Source organism: Sphaerodactylus townsendi, linkage group LG01, assembly GCF_021028975.2.
Source record: "Sphaerodactylus townsendi isolate TG3544 linkage group LG01, MPM_Stown_v2.3, whole genome shotgun sequence".
NCBI classification, from domain to species: Eukaryota; Metazoa; Chordata; class Lepidosauria; order Squamata; family Sphaerodactylidae; genus Sphaerodactylus; species Sphaerodactylus townsendi.
The window spans coordinates 77,267,273-77,293,632 of record NC_059425.1 but is presented as its reverse complement, the minus strand read 5'-3'; the positions used below and the strand labels follow the sequence as shown (position 1 = coordinate 77,293,632).

The window sequence follows — 26,360 nt, the reverse complement described above, 5'->3', positions numbered from 1 at the left end:
TCATAACATATCAAAAGTAAACAACATTTCAAGACTCAATAGCAAAATAGTAATAACATCTTAACAACAAGAAGTGGTATAGTAAACATCTCAAGCCTGACAATTTGCTAAACCAATAACAGCAGCACTAAGAACAAATCCACACCTATCCATACTAAATCCATACAATAGCAATAAATCAACAATACATTAACAGAGCATAATCAAAATAGGCAATATCAAAACATTAATACATCAGTATCAATACATTTACAATAATATGTTAATATATCAATGCATAACACTAAATCAATGCACAACATTAAACTAAAACTACTGTAATTATGGCTGCTGCAGGGATAGGCTAAAAATATTCCTAATTTCTCCAAGAAGGGAACTGGCTACACCTAACCAACCTACCTAATCTAACAGTATACAGAAAAGAACTAATTAAATTTCTTAACAAATAGAAACTAATTAACTAACTGTATACAGAAAACTTCTACTCCTCCCTGGAGGTTGGCGACCAAAGTTCTTAAAAGGTTGGATGGGTTGGAAGACCTCAGTGAGGGTTGTTGAAATTGTTTTCGGAGTCGCTCTCAAGCAGGCCAGGGATCTCTGCCACCGACCCCCATTCTGCCTCCTCCTGGTAGCTGACCCAGGACATTCAGATGAGCACGAGGCCTCTGCCATCAGTCTCCATGTTATCATGGCTCCCCAACAGTTCTTCCTCGCATGCTGAGGCAGACGTTTTGGCTCACATGGGGCTGCTGTCACCAACCCCTCGCCACCTCTTGGGGCCCTGTTGATAATAAGCATCCTGCCATTACTGGCTGTAATGTTGGGGGGAATCTGAAAAAAAATCAGATCCATTATAGCCTATAAAGAATCTTTCCAGGGCTCTGTGGACAGCTGTATTTTTTAAAGGTAGAACTACCAATTTTTCAGTATAGCTGCTAGTGCATTTTTCTTATGGGAGCACCCAGGTTTGGAAAAGATTCCCCCCGTCCCATTTTTTCCTCCATGGTCGAATTTGGTGCCGTCATCCTAAAAAATGCACCCCCTACCGGCTGACAAAGTAAAAACACTAAAAATATCAAAAATACATTTTTGCTGCCCCCTCCAGGCATGCGCCCAGTGCGATCCGCACCCCCCCGGTCCGTGGTAGCTTCGCCACCTACATTTCAAAATCACTTGTGTGGCAAGATTTATTTGCTTTTACATAAGTGATATGGTTCCTTCTTATCAAAGCTAGGATGTCGTTATTTTACCTGTTGGGATTTTAAAGAAATGGATTTTATCTGCATATTTTCAAAGTTTCAATGTCAGTGTTTGACCCCTTGTCCCTTTGAAATTCTCTCCTCACCCTGTTTGATGCAGAGACATAGTAAAACCAGCATGAGCCATCTTTGCTCTACTAATAGCACAGGTAATTCATAGTTATATCAAAACTAAGGCATCTGACATACAGCATAAATAATGCTAGCCACATTTTATGCAACAGGAATATCAAAAGCACAATAGTGAACCATGAGTTTTGCAGGAGTCCATACATCAAAGAAGATTGAAATGACATAAGCAGAAGATGGAAAACCATTTTCAACCATAACAAATGTGTTATAACTAATCTTATCTAACCCCATCCTCAAGTGACAATATGAGGTTTCTGGAAGGGCATGTCTCTTATGAAAAAAAGCAAACTATAGGAAGGCTTCCATTTTTTTGTGATTAACACCTGTTCCTACAATCAAGCCAAGAAGATAGGATTAATCAATTTTAATTGGTGGTCCAAAGAAGTTAATGGCACACTTTTATACTTCTGAGGCCATTTTGCCATGCTATGTATCTGCGGTGAAGAATGACAAAGAAGTTGGCTGCATCCGAATGACATGACAAAGGTTTGTTTGTGATAGGTATGAACATAGTTTGTTGCTATCCTCATGTCCCGCCTCCCTCCCATCATGACTGAAAACTTTCTGGTTTAGGAAGCCTTGAATAAAACTCCAGTTTGCCATGACACTCAAATGTAGGAGCTTGGCAAACTGAAGGTCATTTGTCCCCACAAAAACAGGTTTCTAAATTGGGCTTAAAGAAGTTTGAAGTCCCAGTTGCTGGAAGAAAAAAATTCAGTTTGCACAGATACCTAACATTCAATGCTTCCCAAACCAGGAGGCAATCGATTAAGTTTTACATATGGTGGGAGGTAAGAATGAAAGGAATGTGTTGAGTTTGCAAGCACAACAACAAGCTGTATTCATGCCCGTCATGAATACTATTGTTTGTCATGACATCTGAATGAAGCCAGACTATTTTCTTCTAATAATGAACAGCAATTTTCCCCTATTAAGTTTGAAGTTCTCTTACTCTTTCTTCACTATTTCAAAAATGTACTGAGGTTGTGGTATTATGCAACATTATGTTAATTTAACCAATTTATAGGGCAATTAATTTACTGACACCCATTAATCAGTGGATAGCCTTAATGCATCACACTCAATTCTTGCTTCCTTCATCACTGTAATATTGGCATGCTATATTCCAGTACCATATGATGTGTCTGGAAATAGGTGTTTGAGAGGATCTTCACTCTGCTGTTTAGTTCCCATTGTTTTAGTCAGCACCTGCCTCATGAATGATCCTTGACTGTCTGCTCTGAAGGAATCCTTTTTCTTTCTCTTTGCAATAAGAAAAATGTCATCTCTTTGATTCTAAGTGCCTCAACTTCCAATTTTAATCCATTCTTCATGCACATCTGGTTTTTATTATTGCCTCCTTGATATCAAGCCAGTTCTCACAACTATAAGAGCTGTCAATGAAGCAGCTGAGAGAAACCACCATAGGTCCTGTCTTATTCACTTTTGGAAAGCGTTTGTCTCTAGTCAAATCTTAAAGGTGTAACAAGGAAGAATGAAAAAAAATGGACAAATGTGTTTTCCTGAAGTCATACCTGGGTATGACATGTGAGATTTGCATACTAAAGAATGTTGAAACAGTCATGAGGTGACTTTATGGGGTTTCTGGAAAAAAAATAAAAACCTGGAAATACTGCTTATTGTTCAGCTGTCTCAGTAGTTAACGTCCTCCATAAAAGTTCTAAAGTTCCATAAAAGTTCTAAGCTAGAGTTGATTATCAAGGTCATTGGTAAAATACTCCAGGTGTTCATACAATTCATTCTTATTTCAATATGGCTTGTAAAAGAGAATTTCTCAGTTTTTCCTGTGATCATTGTTTCAATCATGTAGAATAATGATTCTGCAAACTATTCATAGGCTAGGGATATTCAAACCCCTTTGAATCCCATTTGCATCCTGATCGCTACTCATGATACTATCACTGATTTCTGACCATTCCATCATGATCTTGCCAAGCTGTTCATTAGAGTTTTCTGCATAGCTTCTCAACAAGCGCAGCTGGCAAGTGAGATCAGCTTCTACACATGCAGTTTCTGTGCTCTTGCAGCTCAATAGCATCATTGTGTAGGCATACTTCTTTGCTCTGCAACCAAATTTAAATGCATTACAATGTCTTGGGGAAATGGGTTTTTTAAAGAAGATCCTACCTTCTGCTGTCCCCAGTTGTGGGTAGATGTGTGGCCCTTCCCGCTCGTTACCCTTTCGCAATAAAGCACCAACACAGTTTTTGTGGATAAGAAAACTGGCCATAGCCACAGAACTTTATTAACAGAAAGCATAGGATAAACTAGATGGCACAGCATCTGGGGCCGCATCAGTGCTGTCCCCCAAAGCAAACCGATTCCTCAGCCCAGCTGCTGCAGGAATAAACCAAGCAAAAGATTGGAGTGAGACAAAGTCCAGACCGGCAAAGTGCTCATGACTGGAGGCCCCATTAAACTTTCGCTAGGGGTGGAAGCTTCTTAGCCCCCCGTGGGGCGTCCCTACCGTGAGCTTGCTCCACCCCCACTTCTTAAAGAGGTGTACTAAACAGGGGAGCTTCCCCAGCTCCCCTTGCCATTGGATCATCCCCCATGCGCTACCCGCCAATGGCTATGACAATAACAACAATCAAAAATTCAAAAAGCAGGGATGGGGTGGGCAGGAAAAACTCAACAACTCGGCTACAAATGGGGCCTGTCCTCAAGGCAGAGCCTTATATAGGCCCTGGCCCAGCCCCCATTCCCATGGCATGCTCTCTCACCTCACGAGAGCATGCCAGACAAACTTACATCAATCTTAACCTTATCAGGGCAAGATGACCTCCTGCAGCTATCTGCGCATGCACCCGGACCGGCGCGCATGCACAGTACAGGCCACGACTCTGGCCCTCTACATGGGGCCAGGAAGACAGCCACTCTGCCGAACCCCTCTCTCCCACAATGGTGGCCACGTCCGAAGCGCGGCCGCACTTTAATGACTCAATTGCTTGTGCCCATTAAGAAGACTGATTTAGAGTTTTCAGATGACCATAGTTAGGCAAAGGACCATGACAGTGGTAGTTTCTCACCATACTAGCTGTTTGAATCTTAATCCCCTTGCTGCATCAGTGTTTTAAGGTGTCTGTCTGATAGCTTTCCAATTCCCACTGCTTGTTTGGTGGTTGCCATGCTAATAATTGTAAAAATCATTATTTAATTTACTTTGGAAATGATTGGTTGGTTAAGTGCACATATACAATTGATAGCAGGCAAAATGTCAATATCTGTAGCATATTACACTACATGCACAAAATAAGGCATCAGGACACACCAATATATCTAAAAAGGAGCTGTGCAGCCTCAGTCTAGTTCTCAAATAGTTTCAGATCTATTGAATTTTGTGGCCATTGAGCACAGTTGGTTCTCAAATTCTCCATCCCAAAACCATGGCATGGTTATTGTAGTCAAGGAGAGCTGAATATTTTTGAGCAGCTTTTAGCAGATTGAAAAATGTCTTCCCTTTTCACCATTTTTCATGCTATGGTTGTAAAAATGTTCACATTCTCTTGTCACTTGCTCTCACCATGGATGAACATTTTCTTTGCTAGTACTCATTATTTGCTTGGGGAGGTTGCATTTTATACAGTATTTACACATTTATACATTTAAATTTATACCATATACATCATTCATGTGAATAATATACCCATAATGCTGAATTGTGGGCATGCAAGTAATATTGAATGACTCACACAATTTATGGGGGATATTCACATGAGAAATAATCAAACAGCATGAAAATAAAGACTTATGGATTCAGTCTGCAAGTGAAAAAAAACTGAAACTGGGATATTCAAACCAAATGAGCAATCTTGCAAAATTCAGTAGCATCCCTAGCCTTCTGTAATGTTATCACACAGCTAAATCTGATCCTCCCAGTAACATTACACCACACTATTCACCCTTGTGCCTAATCCTGGAGGAAGGATGGGGTTAGATAAAGTTAGCTAAACCAAAGTTAGGGTGTTGAAGATGCACTGGGACAACACCAGCAGTATAAACAAGAACAGTAAGTATCCCACAGTAGCTGTTCGGGGGGGGATTTTTTGCAGTTCCTACATGTAAATTAGATTTTGTTTAAAGTACAGTTTTAGTGTAGTTCTGTAATATTGAAAAGGTATTCATCAGTGGGTGATATCAAACATAAGATTTCGCATAATCACCACTTAACGATCGTTATATGAACCTAGTCTTGGCACTAGAACTGTTTTAATACCTGTATTTCTATCACATTTTCTGAAAACAGATCTCAGACTGGTAAATTGTTGTGATTGTACAAGAGACATCCCAACCTGTGTTTTAGGGTGTGCTATTGAAAGAGATACTTTAAAAGAAGCATATGGTAGAAGTACAGTCAGTATCAAAATCAAAGACTTTCAATGTGGAAAGCTTTTAGCCATAATTGGAAATGTCTAATCTCTCCTCTAGCTTTCTTTCCCATTACCTGCTGCAATGCCAACAAGAGTTGACATGCAATTAAAGCTTACCTAATCAGTCTGCCTAACCAGCCTATCTGCTAACAATGTACACAGAAAAGACAAACACGATAAACAGGCAATTACCACCAAGTACATTTGCTAAACAAAGCTACAATTAATAATAAATGAAATTGAGTTTCCCACAGACTTAAAATCTCTGGCAGTCATTCTTCTCATGGACCAGGGCTATTTGTGTATGATTTACAATTCAGCATGGATATGAGTCTCAACTGTAAACACCACCCCCAACAACTCCTCCCTTTTTCTTCTCCCGAACTTTGTGCTTTAACTTGTTGATGCCAAGAATTTCGTCAGATCAGTCTTGCCACAGCAATAGGTACTACTAACCAGTGATGGAATTCAGCAGGTTTGCACCACTTTGGCAGAACCGGTTGTTAAAATGGTGATTGTAAGCAGCCAGTTGTTAAATTATTTGAATCCTACCACTGCTACTAACTGCATACATACAGATGCATACATACTCAAAAGTAAATTTACTTTACTGCCATGGAAATAACAAACTCATTGTATAAAAAATGCCCTAAGGACAGCCTGCTGTAAAACCGGACCTGGTTTCCAGAGCTATTTATGCTGCCCATCATATCCAATCAGTCTCCAGCTGCACACTCAACATTCTGAAAGAAGCCAGAACAATCACCTCTGTGCTGTAAGCATTTAAAATTATCCAAAGATCAGCTTTCATCACCAGAAGCCCTTTCCAGCCAGTAGTCACACTTCTTACTTAAACCCTTATTAACCTCCCTATGGCCCCAAGGGAAAATTAGTTACTTGTATGATAGGGAGAAATTTCACAAAAGGAAAGGTCATAAATAGATGTTTCTGAACTGGAACCCAAAGCAGCATACTATATTCTTCTCACCACCTCCACTTTATCCTCAAACAACTATCATATAAGCTAGTTTAAGCCAAGAGTGAGCGACTGGTCCAAATCCCCACCACCATCACTCCAGGAGACTCAGTGGCAGAGAAGGGATTCAAACCTGGGTCTTCCAGATCCTGGCCCAGCATTCTAACCACACCAGCTCTCAATGCTACTGTCAACCAGACAGGCAACAACCCTGTACCATTTACAGTGAAAGATGTTCTAAATATGTTCTAAACCTTCTCTATATTATGACCCACTTCTACCTGATTTATTCACACAACACTCTCTCAGTTGTATTATTGCATTCACTTTAAATTTTTATTTATCATCTGAAGCATTTTAAATAGAAAATTCTCAGTACTTATAAATAAATAATTTCATTTTCCTTTTGCACTAGCATGTAATTTACCACAAGTTGTGTCATGACAATATGTATAGTATTTGCCTTAAATTGGCTGTCTGGCAGTAGAATTACAAAAGCAGTTGGGTAGCAGCCCATATCAACCAGACATTATCCTCCAAGAATCTGTAGCTTGAAGGCTGAATAATTCTGAATGAATTTTTACCAAGTGAATGTCAAAGTACTCTTGTGTTCTCATGACCTACCTGGATCAATGTGTTTGTTTGTGTGTGTGTGTGTGTGTGTGTGTGTGTGTGTGTGTGTGTGTGTGTGTGTGTGTGTGTGTGTGTGTGTGTGTAATATTCCCAAGTGCTAAATCTACAGATTTAGGATAGCTAAATCTACAGATCAGGGCCATGCTAACCTGAAACATATGTTTCTGCAGACTTGGGGGCAGAGGCATAGCTACCACAGGAACATGTGGGGACAAATGTCCTGGGCGCCCACCATTTGATCACACATGGGGCACATAAAATTTGGGTTTGTTTTGTGTTTAAGGTGGATTTAAAAGGAGAATCTGGGCTCCCTTGTCTAAACAATATTGTAAGTGATGCTGTTTGGGGGTGGGGGGAATCCACCCTGAAACAGCATCAATTTCAATGTTGTTTAAACTAGAGAGTCTAGATTCTCCCTTTAAGGTGGACTTAAAAGGAGAATCTGGGTTCTCTAGGAAAATCTGGGCTCTCTAGTCTAAACAACATTGAAAGTGATTCTGTGTCAGTGTGGATTCCCCCCACCCCATTCCCCAAACAGCATAACTTTTAATGTTGTTTAGACTGGAAAGCCCATATTCTCCTTTTAAATCCACCTTAAAGGGAGACTCTGGACTTCCTAGTTTAAACAACATTGAAAATGATGCTGTGTTGGGGTGAATTCCCCCCCCCCAACAGCATCACTTTCAATTTTGTTTAAACTAGGGAGCCCAGAGTCTCCCTTTAAGGTGGATTTAAAAGGAGAATCTGGGCTTTCTAGTCTAAACAACATTAAAAGTTATGCTGTTTCAGGGTGGATTCCCCCCCCCAAAAAAAAGCAGCAACACTTTCAATGTTGTTTAAACTAGGGAGCCCTGGGTGTGTTCAGATTTGTGAGTTGGGGCATGTTCTATAATGTGATGGTGACTTTGAGACGACCTGGTGCAAAAAATCATTCTTGTGTTGTGTGTAGGGGGGGCCATCACCCATAGGGGGACTCATTTAGGTGGCTGTCATTGATGGGGCAGGACAAAGTGGTTGGCCAGATGGGCAGGGGAATCACTGGTGGCACTGCTGCTGCCATGGGAGTTACAGAGAGAGTGACAGAGAGAAAACAATGGGAGGTTGGATGGACAAAGAAAAAGCAGTGTGCATGACAGAATGCAATGGTAGAAACTAGGAGAGAAAGAGAGCTAAAGAGAATCACTGACAGCATCCATGAGAAAGAGAGAATGAGAGAAAGATTGTCAGGTATTGGGAGAGAGGCTGACAGGAGTGTTGTTGTCTCCATTGGAGAAGCAAAACAGCTGGGCTGCTAGGAGAGATGGTGGTGCCAGGGTTAGGATGCCATGATGTTGTTCTGGCTGTAGGTCATGCTGGGCTTGATCACCCTGGATACTTGAATGACCAGGATAATTTTCAGTCACTGCCAGGTAGGTATCCCAGCTCTTCCCACATTCACTACCTCTCCAAGGTGGTACTTAAAGTGAGCAGGAGGTTGAGATATTGTAGTCAATAATAAGTAGGAGAGTGAAAGCAAGAAAGATAAAGAATGAGATAGATAGATAGATAGATAGATAGATAGATAGATAGATAGATAGATAGATAGATAGATAGATAGATAGATAGATAGATAGATAGATAGATAGATAGATAGATAGATAGATAGATAGATAGAGAGATAGATAGATAGATAGATAGATAGATAGATAGATAGATAGATAGATAGATAGATAGATAGATAGATAGATAGATAGATAGATAGATAGATAGATAGATAGATAGATAGATAGATAGATAGATAGATAGATAGAGAGAGAGAGAGAGAGAGAGAGAGAGAGAGAGAGAGAGAGAGAGAGAGTGTAAGAGAGAGACCCAGGGCCAGGGCCAGGGGAAGAGTGGCAGACCTGGCTTGGTCAATGCCTTGGGAGACAGTGGGGGGAAGCAGGAAGGCCATAGCAAGTAGGCCTTGATATGTTGCTATTGCTCAACAATAAAATCAGGACAATGCTTCATGGATCACACTACATATCTAATGCAATGCAGTGGTTACAGTGTTACATTAGGGAGACCACCTCAGCCACGAAATGCTCTATGTGACTTTGGATGGATCACTCCCTCTCCACCTGTCCAGCATTGTTTGCAGGATAAAATGCAAGAAAGTTTATTGAAGAAAGGATGGAATTATAATGAGACAAGTAGATCAGTTACATATTATATGCTATTTTAGTCCATAATAAATAAGATGGTTTAATGCCCAACTAAGCAGGTTTGCCTTTGTCTTAACATTACAGAAAGCAAATGAGGCCAATATATAGAAGACAATACTTCCTGAAAATTTTCAGCAATCACTGAAAAGTACTGAATTGGGAAGGACTTTTGTTAGTATTACTGAAAATGTTTATGAAAGTGCTCACTTCTCTGATTTGGCTTCCTCCTAGTTAGACTGGGGGATAGTGAAGGAATCTAAGGTCAATCATCAAATGAGCATTACAGCAATGTGTGAATTAAACCACAATTTATAAGCTGTTTGTTTTCAATCCTAACAACTTTTTAAAAGATACATCTAAAGATACATTTTGAGGTGTTCGGAAGGCATATTAATTTTATTCATTTGTAATATTTTATTCATTTATTCATTTTAATATTAAAGTTCTAGAAAGGGGGGAGGGAGGGCTGGACAGTGATCTGCTGCCCATTCCCTTCTCCTCTCCAGGTGTCTGCCCTCATATCAGCATTCACCCCAGCCAGACTTACCAGAGGGAGCCGCTGTCTGTCATTCTAATGGGTCCACCTTTTTGAATGGGGAGGCAGATGCCAGGGCTGGCAAGAGACCAGCAGGCCTGGCTTGGTGTAGGGGTTGCGGGGCTGGCAGGGAGGGCAATGAGGTGGGTGCCAGGGTCATGGGAAGAGTGGTGTGCCTGGATTGGTCTGTGGCTCAGGAGAAAGCCAGGGGAAGCAGGAAGGCCATTGTGCGGCCAGCAGGGAGAGCAATTTGCCACATTTGCCTTGCCAGGCCTGGGTTTGCCTGGGGGCTGGGAGATGGCGGGGGGCGGGGTTGAAGCAGGAGGGCTTTTGTCCAGGAGAGGGCAGAGTGTGGAGATGGAGGGGGAATAAGGAGGGGTTTTGCTGGGCTGGCATGGAGGGTGGCCTGCCACCATTGTTCCAGTGGCTGCCATGGCTGGCTCGCTCCTGAGTTGGAAAAAGATGGGATGGGAATTGGCTGGTGAACCTTCAACCAATGGGTACATGGATAGTCCCATGTACCCAGAGGTATAGTGGGGGAAATGGTGCCTGTAGCAAAATGGTGCTCCCACACTACTTGGTAGCTATGCCCCCCATGCCCCCATGTCCCATGGTAGCTATGCCCCCTGGTGCCCCACTTACCTGAGCTGGTGGCAGTTGTGGGCAGCCTGAAGAGCCAAAGGATACTCAGCTGTTGCCTCCGTTGGGCCTGGCGGGGCCAGAACCAGCCGAGGGGGAAAGGTGTAGGGGTGTGGGGGGTGATTTTGCACCCTTCCCCCATGGGTGCCATCCCCTCCTCCCCTGCACTGACTCAGATGAGCTGAGTGGCCATGGGGGAGGCATAGGGGCACAAAATCATCCCACACACGGCACACTCCTCCTCCCCCGCATTGACCGGTCAGCCAAATTGGGGCAGGAGGGGATGGGTGTGGGGTGATTTTGCACCCCCCATGTGATGGGATGGCATGCGCCCGGGGACATGTGACCCCACATGTCCCCATGGGTGCTCTACCCCTGCATGTACCCATCAACTCAGGGTTCATTGTCACAACAGGTGAACCACAACCAATGGGCAAGCGGACAGTCCTGCTTACCCATTGGTTGAGGGGTAGTTGTCATGAACTTTAAATTATATATGGTAAAATATACCCTGTCTTCTCTCTTCAGGTTTAGACATCTAACAACCAGCAAAAGTCACAAATATAAGCACCCAGTTACAAGTTATAACCATTATCCAGTTAAAATAAACAGATAAAAACCAACTGTGGCATTCTCAGATATTTAAGTGACTATAAACAAGAGAGCCTGGAGGGAGACATAGTACTGTTTGACAGGAAACACTAAGTTGCAAGGTGGAGTTTTGGCCTGGGCCTAGGCTGCCTTACTGGGGGGAGTGATGTAGCAAGAGATTCTATTTAACAAGTATGAGGGCCCCAGGTAATGGAAATCTTTAAAGGTGATCACTTCAAATTGGGTCCAGGAAGAAATAAGCAATAATACAGTTTACTTGATGCAGCACTGGCATTAAATGTTCCAAGTGGCTGACTCAGGCATGAGTCTCACTAGAATATTTTGCAACAGTTAATACTTTAAAGGTGTCCTCAAAGGTCCCCAATATGGATGCATTCTAGTAATCCAGTCAGAGACAGTCAGTGGAGGGGAGGGGACATTTTTTCTTGGTCTAAAGCTCAAAGAGGGTTTCAAATATAGATATTTGTTAATTTTGATACATTTCAGAAATAGTGTCACACTTGTAATGCAAGGTTCCTCTTTATTTTCATTATGGCTAGGGCTCTCAAAACTGTAGAGTCCCAGTCCTTTCTGGACCAGTGAGAGGGCCTGAGTCCTATATAGACCTTTTGTGGTAACATGGATCAGCTTGACTAAATCAGCAGTGCAAAGAGGCCAACTTGAAAGAAGCTGGAAGATGAACTAGTGCCTTCTAGCTTTGATGGAAGAAAAGCAGGACTCAAGTGTGAATATAAGAGTAATGCAAATAACTTGCACTGCAGTTCCTTTAGCTGTGGTCTTCAACTCCTATTTCAGCAAATCAATAGCATCCTGTACAGTGGCAGTGGGCAACCTCCTGCCTCTACCCTCAATCCCCCGTCTGTGGCAAGAGAAAAATGGGGGGCAGGGAGGAAATGTCAATGGAGATGCTCTAGGAAGTTTCCCCAGTCTTGATGGTCTTTATGATAGAGCCTACAGCCTCACTTAGTAGTGACATCATAACCAGTGATTCCTTTACCCAGAATTCAGTTTGTCAGCAGCAGCCTGCCAACCAGAGGGAGACCAGGGAGCTGGAGACATGGGGCAAGGGAGCCATCAATGGTATGACATCACTTCTGGAAAAAACCTAGAAGTGATGTCATGTCACTCTGCAGCAATCGCTGGAAATGCTATAGTAAAACAATAGAGCTTTGGGCAATTCCTATAGACAGCTGATGTCACTTCTGGGGTTTTTCCAGTAGTGATATCATGCCTAGCAGACAATTAAAAATATTTTTCCTGCTGTTGCTCTAAACAACAGAGGAAATTAAGCTGTCTATCAGGCTGTTGACAGCCTTACCCAGAAACAATGTCACTTCCAGGTGACTTTAGGAATCCCAATTTCTGTCAGGGCTAAGTTTCACTTCTCCTGTCAGGCTAAGTTTCACTTCTCTGGGTCCCCTGTAATTTTCATTTCTCCGTTCCCACTGTAACAGGGAACCACCCACCCTGTAGCTAGGATGACATATTTCAATAAAGTTATTCCTGTTTCACAGAACTTACTTTGTTTGAGTGTGTTCAGTCTTACAATTTCTATGATAAAGACTGTTATGGAGGGGTACAGGGGAAATGAAATTGTCCCAAATCCTTCCCTTCCAGGCCACCCCTTTCTCAACAATACCTCACTTCATCCAACTATATTATTTATTCTGGCAAAGCCCTTGCACTTGTATTTGATGCTAAGCTATGATGGTAAAGAAAATAGCTTCACAAAACCTTCTACTGCCCATCTCAGTGAATAAAGGCTGAATCCAGTAAAGTATAGTGGCATCCTGTTTAATAGTGAGATTTAATGGTGTGTTGGAATATTACTGTTTGTTTTTTTTACCTGCTATGAAACTGAGCATGTTAAAACTGGTGAGATGGGGACAGTGTACTGTGCTCCAAGATGCCCATTGGTTATATCAGTCAGAACATATTTATCATCTTTACAGTTCTGAAACTACTATTTCAAGGTACAGTTGTTCTCACATTTTTTCTTGGCAGCGCTGTCATTTATTATTTCCATTTGTCCTTCGAACTATTTTCAGTGCTGCTCTTTATTCTTCATTATTAAGTCAAATTGTCAACAAATCATCCTAATTTTTAATTAAGACCCAAAAGTGAATGTGCAAATTTGCAGTTTGGGAAATAGTAGAAAATTGATAGGCTGTAGAAATTTTTTCTTTACAATCCCTTGTGACCTTGGAAATTCCACTAGCCCGCTGATGTTTTACAATGAAATCTATAGTCACATGATGAGGTTTGTTAGAACAGCAGTCATACCTAGATTTATGCTGAAACTGTGAGAAACCCTACATGTGTAATAATTGATATATATCTATATATATACCGATAGATATAGATATATAAACTATATGTGCAGAGCCAAAGGTACTCTTTATTGTGTTTCAAAATAGCAGGAAAAATAATCATCATCAGTTGTTGGATCCAGTGATCGCACAAGCAGCATTCCATATTTGAGATTCCTATATTATATGCTGGAATAACCTGAACCACTGCAAATGGAAGATACTGCATTATTATAAGTTTGAATTATTATAGCTAAACATTTAAATATGCACATGGAATTATATAAACTCGATTGTAGTCCTTTAAAAGAAATAGAGGGCTAATTCCATGAAGAAAGCTAGATGGTTGATCCGAAGGAATGCAAGGCATGTGTCATTGTATCTAACATGACCCCATCTGTGTAGACCCCATCTACAGGTCAGGTCCATGCAGACAGAAGGGTATTTTTTTTTAGCAAACTAGCAAAAAAATCTGAAACCTGGGGAGGAAAGGGGGGTTAAATCTCACAAAATAACGGGTCATGTGTCTATTATACCTGTGGACACAACACTCCTACATTGGAGTCCCTGACTCATGGTAGAAGAAGCAGTGAAGCTGCCTCATGAGAGAAGCAGCCCATATGTACAGGAAGAGGGAGAATGGGCATAATGGTGAGGGGAAGGCAACTGGAAGAGGAGAAGGAGGAGGATTTTCTCAACCACTCAAGATAGCAGGGGCAGAGGGGCCACGATGCAAGGCTAGTGGTGCCAGGCAGGCAGGTAGGCAAGGTGGTTGGCAAGTGACTGATTTACCAAGCAAGGGGAAAAATAGTGGATGGGTGGGTGAGTCAGGGGAGGCCAATGGGAGGTGGGCAAGCACGGCACTAAAAAGATGGACAGGCAAAATAGCATGGAGGCAGGGCAGGCAGAGCAATGTAGAAGGGGAAGGGTGGCAGGCAGAGTGGTGAGAAGGGAGTGGAGGTGAAGGACAGCAGAGGGGAAAGGGTAGTGGGAGAGCAAGGGGAGGTAGAGAAAAACTGTTGGAAAAACAAAGGAAAAGAAATAGCATATGAAAGTAAAAAGATAAGAAAAGGATGTGGTAGGAGGTGGAAAGTGTGTAGAATGGTGGCTAGTGTGGGTATCAGAAGTCAAACGCCACTGAAAGAATTTCCCCATGAGTTTCTCATGACAGTTATCAAAATAGTTTTTAATCCCTTCTGTGTCACTAATATGCATAATGATTTTTTCTAGAAAACTTGACAACCATTTTTGCCAGTATAACTTCCTGTATTCACAGCTTTATGTGTTTCAGTAATTACTAAACTTAAGAAAAATCACAGTTAATGACACAAGTAAATGCTTCAAAAAATGGCTTATATTTTCTCTAAAATAAAATTCCACAGCATCCACCTTGTTTGATATGCCAGCTTCTTCCCTCTCACACCTACCCATGAAATGATTGGTACACTCCTGTGTTTTCTTCTATGTATATTTGTACTGAATTCTACTATTAATGATGAAAGAACACTAAAAATAAAAATGAGAATCCATCATAGAAATACATTCTAAAAAGAGGAGTGAAATAGCATTCAGCAGTTGTAACATATGAATTATCCACCCAAATGTCAGTAGCTTGAGTAGGTTTGCTATTATTGATGGTTTGCCTTCACATCATGTCTTATAAGGAAAAAAAAATTAGGAATCAATGTGGTAAAAGCAAAAGGAGAAAAGGAAGCACAAGCTGCAGCTTCCATTGTGATCAACCATTAATCAAATAATTTCAAGGAATAAAAAATGAATCAAAATTCAAGCAAAAGGTTTCCTGTTTCCTCAAGGGTTCCACGCTCTGCTTTCTTTTTTGAGGGAAATGTGATCTTTCAGTATGAAGGGCTCTTTTGTTTTGAATGCTTTGCTGTCACTGTGATGTGCCTAGACCGGGACTGCTGTGATTTAATCAAAAGTCATAGATATAGCCTATGACTAAGCATACCACATGAAATGAACAGATGACATCCATGCATCTGGTATAGCTCTCCCTGATAGTGTTGAACACAGATTGCATGGGTTGAAGAAAGTATATGTTCTAGTCTCTATTCAAACATAATGTCAGCCTTGTCAGAGAACTGGCCATACTTTAAGTGTTGTCTGTCAGATATCATAAGCCCATTCCTGGATACTGGATATGGGTATTTCTCTACACATAGATCTCCGTTTCTGTATACACTTCATCAATACAATATTGGGTAACAATGGGGAAGGTACATGGAACTCTTGATGTTATGGAATTATGATATGCAACTTTTCGGCAATGAAGCCAGTATGAACCTTTTCCCTTTAACACTGACTCCGAAAAAGTAATTAGAAGGAATACAAGATATTCTACTTAATATTCTAGAGAACAACTTGTGATAAACTGTAGGATCCATCCCTTCCTACAGAATTATACAACAGAATCTGTGCTTCCTTTCCAAAGACAACCTTGTAAAGGTGAACATTTTCAAATTACTGCAGTATTGTCTTAATGAGTATGCAGAGAGCTTGCAAGTAAAAGAAGGAGACTATTGATCTTGCCCATTCATTTTGTTAAATCCAAAGCACAGAGATGACCATTTAGATTTGTGTTATTAATTGCCTCCCTTGCAATAATTCATCAGGACAACCTAGTGAACAGTTCATATCACCATATGCGTTATGATAGGGACACCCAGTAAGGACACCCAACCTTACTGAGCCTGAGAGCCATCTTTAGAATTCTGAAAAACAGTGGTGGTTGAAATGGCTGTTGCAGAAGACAAAGCCAATGACAAAATGTCAGGGAGTGAGCTTATGCATAATTCTGATGGTAACCAATGTTTCAGGCAGAATTTCTGCTTGATAGTGCACCTTTCTAGGTGAACAGATTGTTTAAACAGATTTCCTTGTTTACAAACAATTTACCTTTGGTCATGTAATGCTGTGTTGGCAGCTGTTGCCAAATCAATGTTTTGTTTTGTTTTTAAAATGTTCAAAGCCAATCAGATTTTTAAAATGTTCAAAGCCAATTGGAAGTCCTGCTGAACTATAGCCTCACCTGGCCCCACCCACTTTTACAAAAAACTTTTGGCAGGTACCAGGAAAGTTATCAGTGGGTGCTTAGTACCCATGGGCACCACACTGGGGACACCTGCATTATGATATAGTGGAAGTGGTGTAGTAGTATGAGAATGACATGTGAGATCCTTAGGTCAAATATTATCTGAACATCCAGCAAGACTGATTAGGGTGCTTTCTTTATGATTAGGGTGCTTTCTTTATGGGAACAGGCTTGGGTGGTTTCCCTGTTGCTGATGTGACTGCTGATATAGTACAGTGGCAACAAGGCTTCCATTTGACAAGTTTCTATGCCCCAATTCCCCAGCAGAGGACATCCCACCCTTTCCTGGATCACTAGGTTTTCTCAGTTTTATTTAAATTGGCGATTTCGTTTAAAAGACCAGGAGTGTGGGGGTGCACGCCTGCCTTGTAAATCCTGGGTTCTTTTTTCCAGATACTCAATAGCCACTGAGTCTTCCAAAGTTTTTATTGAAAAACAGAAAATAAAAAAATGTTCTAATACATAGATTTCTCAGCTACAGCACCGTTCCAAACATGTTGTAGACCTTGGCCAGGAGCTGCTTTCCCCTGCCTGGATCAGAATCTTCTTTGTTCTCTCCCCTTGGTTCCCAGCTAAACTCCATTTCCTGCCCCCCCTCCTGTAGATCAACTCTCTAATCTACAACTGTTTGGCCACTTGCTTCCTTTGTGAAATTTATTCAAAGCAACTAAGCTTCCTATATCCAGAGATCAAAGGTCCTTGTCAGGCTAGTGTGACTCTGCCAGATATTGTAACCGGAACATCTTCACTCAAATCAGTATAACTTTATACCACTAAAAGTACCAGCCATGGTACCTCAGCCGTGCTACCCTGCCTCTCCCAAGGAGGCTTCCCAGTAGTGTGGGGAGATTTAAAATGCAAAAAAAAAACCCAGCCGGTTCCCTGTTCCCATTGGGCTTAATGGACATTTTTGGTGGTGTAAGTCTTAACCCCAGCCACCATCACAATGGGGGCAATGGCTGGGAGGAAGCCAATTAATGTTAGCTCCTCTCCATGCCCCCAGACTGCCGCAGCTATGTCAGTGGTGGGGGAGCAGAAAAGCTGGCGTGGTTTCCAGCGCTGTAACTCATCATCAGGGTGGGTCACAGCAGGGCAGCTGTCCTCTTTGGATAGGTTCTGTAAATTTTCAGCTTTCATTTTAAAAAAGAAGTCTCTAACCCTTTCTATTTTGGAGACATTTGGAGATATCCCATGGTGGTGGGGAAATACCACCACAGGGATAATATTGGAGTTCTATGTTGAAAGAAAAATGTGAAATTTTTCAACTACATGGTAGCCGATTTTACTGTGCTTTTTCACAGAACATCATGGCAAAGCTGTTTTGAGAAAGATCAGAGAAAAATGGGGGGAATCTCAGTCGGTGCATGACCACAGTGCTGTAGGGAAGCCCAGGGTAAAAGAAAAACACTTCCCAAAATCTCTGAACCCAGGACAGATAATCTGTGTGGAAATGGCCCAGAAAGAATCTCCAGCTCTCCTTTAAAGGACAGTTATGCACTTATTTATACCTTAGATTTTTATCCTGCCCTCCCTGTCACAGCAGGCTCAGAGCAGCTCCCAACATCATTTCAATAAAACAATGTACAATCTATTATGGTGCCTTAAAAATACAATGAAGGTCAAAACAATTTAAAACTTAGAAAATTCCACCCACACCCCCATTCCACACAACAAACCAGAAGGATAGAAATGAAGGGAAAGGGAGGCCAGCCAAGATGGACCATACTCATACTCAACTATAGACCTGGTGGAATAGTTCTGTCTTGCAAGACCAGCAGAATAGAAATAAATCCTGCAGAGCCTTGGTCTCATTTGCCAAAGCATTCCACCAGGCCAGGGCTAGAAATGAAAAGGCTCTAGCTTTAGTTAAGGACAGCTGGACAGAGGCTTTTCAGGTTAGGGATCCCCAGTAGGTTGTTGTTAGTCAAGTGTAATGCTCTTTGGGGAGAGGTGGTCCTGCAGGGATGATGGTTCCAGACAATTTAGTGCTTTAAATGTTAATACTAAAACTTTGAACCTGATTCAGTACTTCATCTGGAGCCAATGCTACTGATAAAGCTCTGGTCGAATATGGGCTCTCCAGTGTGGTGTAGTGGTTAAGAGTGGTGGACTCTAATCTGGAGAACTGGGTTTGATTTCCCATTCCTCCACGTGAGTGGAGGACTCTTATCTGGTGAACTGGATATGTTTCCACACTCATACGCAAGAAGCCCTCTGGGTGACCTTGGGCTAGTCACAGTTCTTTCAGAACTGTCTAAGCCCCACCTACCTCACAAGGTGTTAGTTGTGGAGAGAAGAAGGGAAGGAGAAAGGCAAGGTTTAAATCCAAATTCTTCTTCTCCTTCATGGTGTCCCCCTAACAACATGAGCTGCTGAATTTTGTACTAGTTGGAGTTTCCAGATAAGTCTCAACGATAGGCCTGTTTAGTGTGAGTTACAGTAATCTCATCTGTAGTTACTGATTATGTTGATCAAATTGACTAGGCAATTTTGACTGGGCAAATGGTGATGGAGAAAAGAATTATTTGCTCCCTCTTCAAACAAATTTGCAGCTCCAAGAAGCCATTCTTGAAGGGGAATGAACTAGAGGCATCACAGATTTATTTATGTCTTTGGAGATAGTATTGTAGAATTTCTAGTGTCCACAAATCCTGGATAGCTGTATAAAGGTAGGAGCCCCATAGTACAAAGTGTTAAATAGCAGTACCACAGTCAAAGCTCTATTCACAACCTGAGTTTAATGCCAGAGGTGTAGCTAGGAAAAATGGAACCCGGGAGAAAATCTGAGTTTTCCACCCCCTTCCCGCATATGGGTGTCCCCCCCACCCCCACCATGACCAAAGAATTATTTTTGTGCCAGGTCATCTCAAAGTCACCATCACATTATAGAGCATGCCCCAACTCACAAATCTGAACACACCCAGGGCTCCCCAGTTTAAACAACATGCTGTTTTGGGGGGGGGGTCTACCCCAAAACAGCATCATTTTCAATGTTGTTTAGACTAGGGAGCCCAGATTCTCCTTTTAAATCCACCATAAAGGGAGACTCTGGACTCCCTAGTTTAAACAACATTGAAAGTGATGCTGTTTCAGGAAAGGGATCAAAACACTCTTTTCAGGCAGAGCTGCACATGATGGCCTTTCAGGCCCTGGAGGAAGAGCTTCTCTCACTCAAGACATCAGCCAGCTCACTCCTCCAAGTAATGAAGCTCTTATCCCCTCCCTTTTGACAAGCTTTAATCCTGGACCCTGAAGGAGCAAACAAACAGGGAGGGGGAAAGTCTTTCAAAAGGATTTTCACTAAAAGAAAAGGGAGACTTGAGACAGTAGATGTGCCACCAAGAAGGTGCCCAAACTATTACAACTCTGCAGTCAGCGCCAATTTTTCCTCCCACCTTGATAAGCATAGGCCTTAAAACAAAACAAGTGAGCACACAGGAAACGGTGAAAAAGAGGGGGGCAACGCTATAGTTAGGAACCCCAAAGGCCTGAAGGAGAAGACGAGGTGTGTCAAACAGCCCTCCTCTCCAAAGAGCAAAACTTAGGCATCCCTATCTTGGCATTGCCTCGCAAGCTGCAAATCCTCACCTCTTCTTCAGAGGAGAAAACATTCCAAGTGGTTTCTAGCAGCCCAGCTTGTGCCCCGGCATCACTCCTGTGGCCTCTGCCAGATTTGGTGGGGCAGGGTCAAGAGATGCTAGAGGGGCAGGGCCGAGTGGTGCTCAGATGTGGCTCTGCCTAGCAGGGCAGGGCAGAGGTGTACTCGGCTGTGGCTTCTGCCAGGTCTGGCAAGGTGGGGCAGGGGTGAGGGGCACTCAGCTGTGGCCTCTGGCAGGTCTGGCGGGGCAGAACTGAGGGGCGTTCGGTTGTGGCCTCCACCAGGCAGGTCGGGGCTGAGAGGTGCTCAGCTGAAGCCTCTGCTGGGCCTGCTGGGGCAGGGCTGAGGGGTGCCCTTGCAGCAGTCCTTCTAGGCCACTCCTACAGCCGGCAGAGCCTCCGGACCCAGCCAAGGGGGGAAGGAGGAAGGGTGTGGGGGCAATTTGTCACTCCCCATGTGACCAAATGGGGGCCCACCTTGGGCATTTTTCCCCACCCTGTCTCATGGTAGCTACGCCACTGTTTGATGCCCAAAGAAGTTCAAGTAGCCAGCTCAAGGTTAACTCAGTCTTCCATCCTTCCAAGGTCAGTAAAATAAATCTTCAGCATGCTGGGGATAAAGTGTAGATGAAACAATGGCAAACCAGCCCATAAACAAAGTCTGTCTAGTAAATGATGTAATGTGATGTCACCCCATAGGTCAGTAATGACACAGTGCTTGCACAAAGGACCATCTTTACCTTTACCAATAGTTGTATGAAAGGGAAAGGAATTCTCCTTGATCTGGAAAAATAATTTATATATATCCCAAAGAAGAGGATATCTTAAAGATAGGTCCAGATGTTTGAAATTATTATGTTAATTCATTTCTGTTCATTTCTGTTCAGCAGTACCTAGTAAGGGTTCACCAAAGTCTGATAATCATTTTTAAAGCCAGCATGTGGTAAATGGAATGAAGTATGGGGATGTTCTAGCCTTGACTTTAGTGTATATTCTATATTTCTTAACTTAGCATTTTAAAATGCACTTCCACATACATCCTTCCAAATTTATAGAACAGAATACTCCACACTGTGCCACAGAGAGAAACACATCTTACCACGATGTGCCTCTGAAGATGCTAGCTGCAGATGCAGGTGAACCATTAGGAGTAAAAACGACTAGACCACTGCTACACAGCCGGTAATACCCACAACAGCTGGAATAAGTTGTTACACATTGCATTTAAGACATGAATTGCATTAAAGAATAAAGCCTTGCTAGGTACTACTGAACAGAAATAAATTAACATAATAATTGAAGATCTTATCAAAATACATTAACATAAATTCTTTACAAAACACAAATCAAGATTAAACATTGCTACAGTTTCATATCTGACAGAACATGAATTCTGCATCTCTTTGTTTTCTCTCAGCTGTTCTTTGTGGCCCCTTTAACATTGAGGCAGCTTCACAGACTACATTGATGTTATTTGTGAATCACTCTGATGAAATATAATTATTGCTCATGAATCACTCAAAAGATCAACTCTCTTAAATCACTCACATCTGTAATAACTCTTAATTATGATTTAAGTTGTAGTGCTTGAAAAAAGTGGAAGAGGATAAAAATAATTTTAAACTTCGAGGTGGGATTCTTGTTTTTTTGGATTTCTAATTTGAAATAATCCATGGAGATGCTGCATATTTCTCAGTGAACCTGTCCAGCACTCAAAGTTAACTTGTTCAACACAATCAAACTGTAAACCAATCATGGGTATGGATTGCATTGAGCACCTCCAACAAGTTCGCAGCTGCCTATTGGACAGAAGCTGACTTATAGCTGATTACCTGGGAATCAGGTTCTCATTCCACCTATTAAACAACATAGCTAGTAGCTACAAAGTTAAATTGCAAAAGGGTGGACTCTTTTCTTTCTTCTCCTTGAATGTGGAAAAGGACAGAAGCAAAGCAAAAGCAAGAGGAGAATGAGCTTGTTTCTCTCTGTTTCTTCACAGCCCAAGTGGCAGCTTGAGGTGGGAAGAAGAGAAGTGAAATTAGTTGGGTTTGCCTCCACCTCAGTTTACTGCATCACAGCAACTCTGGGAAGAATATGAATTCCAGTTAATCAGACTCATTTCAGCTCCTGAATCCTACTCCCATACATTTGTTTTTGCCTGGATTAGAGCAAAAATTCACCAGCAGGAGATCAGACGCAGATTCCCACCTGGGCATTGAGTTCTGATGGTTGCAAGTTGCCTTTTCCTACAAATACACATGACAAGGTTGCAAATGACAAATTGATAATTAAGATTAATTAATTGCTTTCTCATTTGCTGGACTGGCAGGGGTTCACAACAATCTGCGCAGTGGTGACAACTGCGCTGGGAAGAAAGCCAAAAAATAAACAGGAAGACTGTCCTCATGCATCACATGAGTTTTATGACACTAAACCAACTGTAAGCAATAGTTTCAGACAATAGTTTGACATTCCTGAATTTATCCATAATTAGTGGACAATCTCACATTCAGATGATGACACCAATCATACCTAGCAAATTTAACCATGTTTCCACGTGACATCTGAACTGAGCCAGAATATATCTAAACCAAATAAATTACTTCTAAGAATTGTACTGCATGCAATACAATACAAATTAATATACAAAACCAAGAGAAGAAGCTGAAGCCATTGACAAAAATCTAAAAAGAAGAAAAGAGGTTTCATTCATTCCTAGTTAACTACTCCCTTGATCAATTTCCAAGCCCTTTATTCCATGCCATTTAAGCTTCTGCATAATTGGACTAACCTGAACACATTAAGTTTTCCTCCATCAGATCCACAAACTGCTTTTTGCTGTACTGTTGTGTGTAGATTTTCAGATTTGTACATGTTGTCCTGACTGCAGGAACTTAAAAACAAACAGTCCATTGTTAACACCTGTAATAAAATTGAATTATAGCTGTTGTTCAGGAATAAATGGACAGCTACAGCTTGAGCTGTTATGGCACTACGGAAATTCCTTTGAACACACGCATAAAATCCTGAGACTTTCCATTCACCTTTAATGGCCAAAGACCAGCTTCCAGACTTCCACGCCTTATCCTTCCTTCTTCAGCCTCTGGCTGGTGCTGCTGCTACTAAATCTCTCAACAGTGTGCTAAATAATTATCAGGGCTGCAGACTTAGACAGTGTGATCCTTTCAAAAGCCATTGTGCATGGTAATGATGAAATCTTTATCAGTTTTGGCTCTAGGAGGAATGAAGAGCCACAAAATACAAATAAAGGCTGAAAGCTCTCACAGTTGTCATGTTTCAACGGGATGTGACAAAGTCTTGGCATTTGCTGAAGGAGCCAAAGGATGCTGCCTGGGAAACATGGAATATCTACCTTGCTGTCACAGTAACATTTTTTGGCTTCCTGTCATCAGCTGCTGAATATTTGCCTGAAGGAAATTAAGTAGGTTGAAGTGTTTCTGTATAAACAGTACAATAGTTTTAGCTGTGTCACTGAGGCAAGGAAGTAATTATTTGCCAGCAATGTTAGGTTCTCTCAAACTAGACCAACTATCCAATAAGTCTGATACCAGAACTTTGTGAAGTATGTCCCTTCTTATGTATGTCTAGGGAATGTCAAGGTTTCTTTATCATAATTTTTCTGCTGATTCATTATGTTGTTCCTTTATGATTGTGCTGGAGAGGGATTTTAATTGGTTGCTGATTTCTACAAAATCTTGTGCCTTATTAACATATTATTCAGGTTTTCTTGATACTGTTTCTCTTAGTTGCTTTGAACAATCACACTGGGAAAGCATAATATGTATAATTTCAATAAATAAATGCAAAGCCATGAATTTTGAAATTGGACATCTGTGAACATTTGGTTAAAAAGGAGCCACAGAAATGTAATTGTTTTCAGCAGACAAGGATAAGAGTATGCCTGTAATCAGTCTATCTAGCTGTCATCCCAAAATGTGCATTTCCAATCTGTTTTTATTCATGAGGATATTGTACATATCTTCAGATACGTCATTGTCTTAACATCTTAAACTGATTAAAATAATCTGTTTCATGGGGTTCATATCTGTGCTATTTTAGATATAGGGTCTAGACTTTAAGCTGAGGAATTCCCCTTTAGCATCATGCTATCATGACCATCTGGATACCCTCCAGCTGACATAACCCTGAAGCATTCTTGGGAAACTGGAAGCAGAAAAAGGAGACAAAATTTTGCATCACACTAGGGATGTACAAATATGTCCTTTATTGTTCTTTTTAATTTTCATATGGATCCTTACTGGGGAAACAGGTGAGTTAAACATTTTATTAAAATAAATCTTGTTATTGTGAACCATTTCATTTTGCCCATTTTCTACCATTGGTGTTCCAGATCTGTTTCTTTTCTTTTAATGTCGTGTATACCACACTTATAAGCAAGTGGTCCAAAATAAAAGGGAAAATTCAGCATGATGATACAGGAAATAGCACAAAAATAGATACTCATTTCAGTTCTTACAAAGACGAAGTAAAAAATGAAATGGGGATGTTTGAGTTCAAATTATGGTCTTGCAAAATTTCATAGTAGGATCCTTACATCAGACTAAGTAAAACCTATTGTTCCCCTTGCCATTGGAATTTCCAATCCAGTGCTGAAAATTCTACAAAAACATTTTTGTTAAAACATTTTGTTCCTCAATTTTATTTAGGAATTCCTAATAATCATAAAATAAGGTTCCAAAAAACTAGAGCACCTTCTGTACCTAATTCCCTATTCAAATTCTTGCATTTATTATTATTAGTATTATTGTAGATTTCACAGCTGCCAGATCTTTAGCTGGTTGTTGGCCTTCATTACAATTCGAGCCTCACCCAGAGGCCTAGGAAGTTGTAATGTATTGGCGTAGTATTCATGCGGATCCCACCAGGGCTGTCTTCTGAATTTGACAGATGTTAATTTTGTCAATTCAAAGTTGTTTCAAGTGCTGCCCTGGTGTTTTCCGGATGGAGCCCAGCGTGCCAATTACCACTGGGATGACCTCAGCTGGTTTGTGCCATAGACGCTGAAGCTCGATTTTCAAATCGCGGTATCTAGTGACCTTCTCATGTTCTTTTTCAATGACCCTGCTGTCACCGGGGACTGCTATGTCGATGATGGTCACTTTCTTGTCCTTGATCACAGTGATGTCTGGTGTATTGTGTTTCAACACTTTGTCCGTTTGGATTCGAAAGTCCCACAGGATCTTGACCTTCTCATTTTCCATTACTTTCTCTGGACAATGTTCCCACCAGTTCTTAGCTGTTCTTATGTTGTTGTTGTAGTAGTAGTAGTAGTAGTAGTAGTAGTAGTAGTAGTAGTAGTAGTAGTAGTAGTAGTAGTAGTAGATTTCACAGCTGCCAGATCTTTAGATGGTTGTTGGCCTTCATTACAATTCGAGCCTCACCGAGAGGCCTAGGAAGTTGTAATGTATCGGCATAATATCCGTGTGGATTATTATTATTAACGTGATATTTATCCAACCCTTTCTGTACTGGAGTCTGGCTTAGGGAGGCTAACAGCATTTAAAATATACAGCTAAAATAAATAAAATAAATAAATAAATAAATAAATAAATAAATTTGTAACCACATATAAAATACAAGGCAGCACCCCAAAGAGAATAATACCAGTAACAGGGAGAACAATCAGGGAGGGGATGAAAGGAAGGAAGGAGGAAAAAGGAAGACAGGGGAGAAGGGAAAAAGTAAAAGGGGAAGAAGGCAAAGGATTGGAGAAAAGAGGCCAGAGTGGAACCATTGCTTTCCTCACCCATAGTCTCTTCTCAGCCTCTTGAGGATATTGTTGATACATTAAGCTTTCCACACAGGTGTGATAACTATAAAGGTTACCATAAAAATATGTTGTGTATGGATGAGACAAAGTGGATTCCAGCTTCTAAAGAGCAAACTAATCCTCCCATACATCTAAATTCAGGGGCTCTTTGAAGCAGCAATATACTA

General features: G+C 41.3%; 1 long non-coding RNA gene across 1 annotated transcript; it reads right to left on the bottom strand.

Annotated features, from left to right (window-relative positions):
- LOC125442255 lies at window positions 1-23,559 on the bottom strand. Its single transcript, XR_007245964.1, has 3 exons — window positions 23,426-23,559; window positions 23,173-23,274; window positions 1-781 (listed from the first exon to the last, which is right to left on the bottom strand). It is a non-coding gene; the product is annotated as an uncharacterized LOC125442255 (long non-coding RNA).
- Window positions 23,560-26,360: the final 2,801 nt, after the last annotated feature.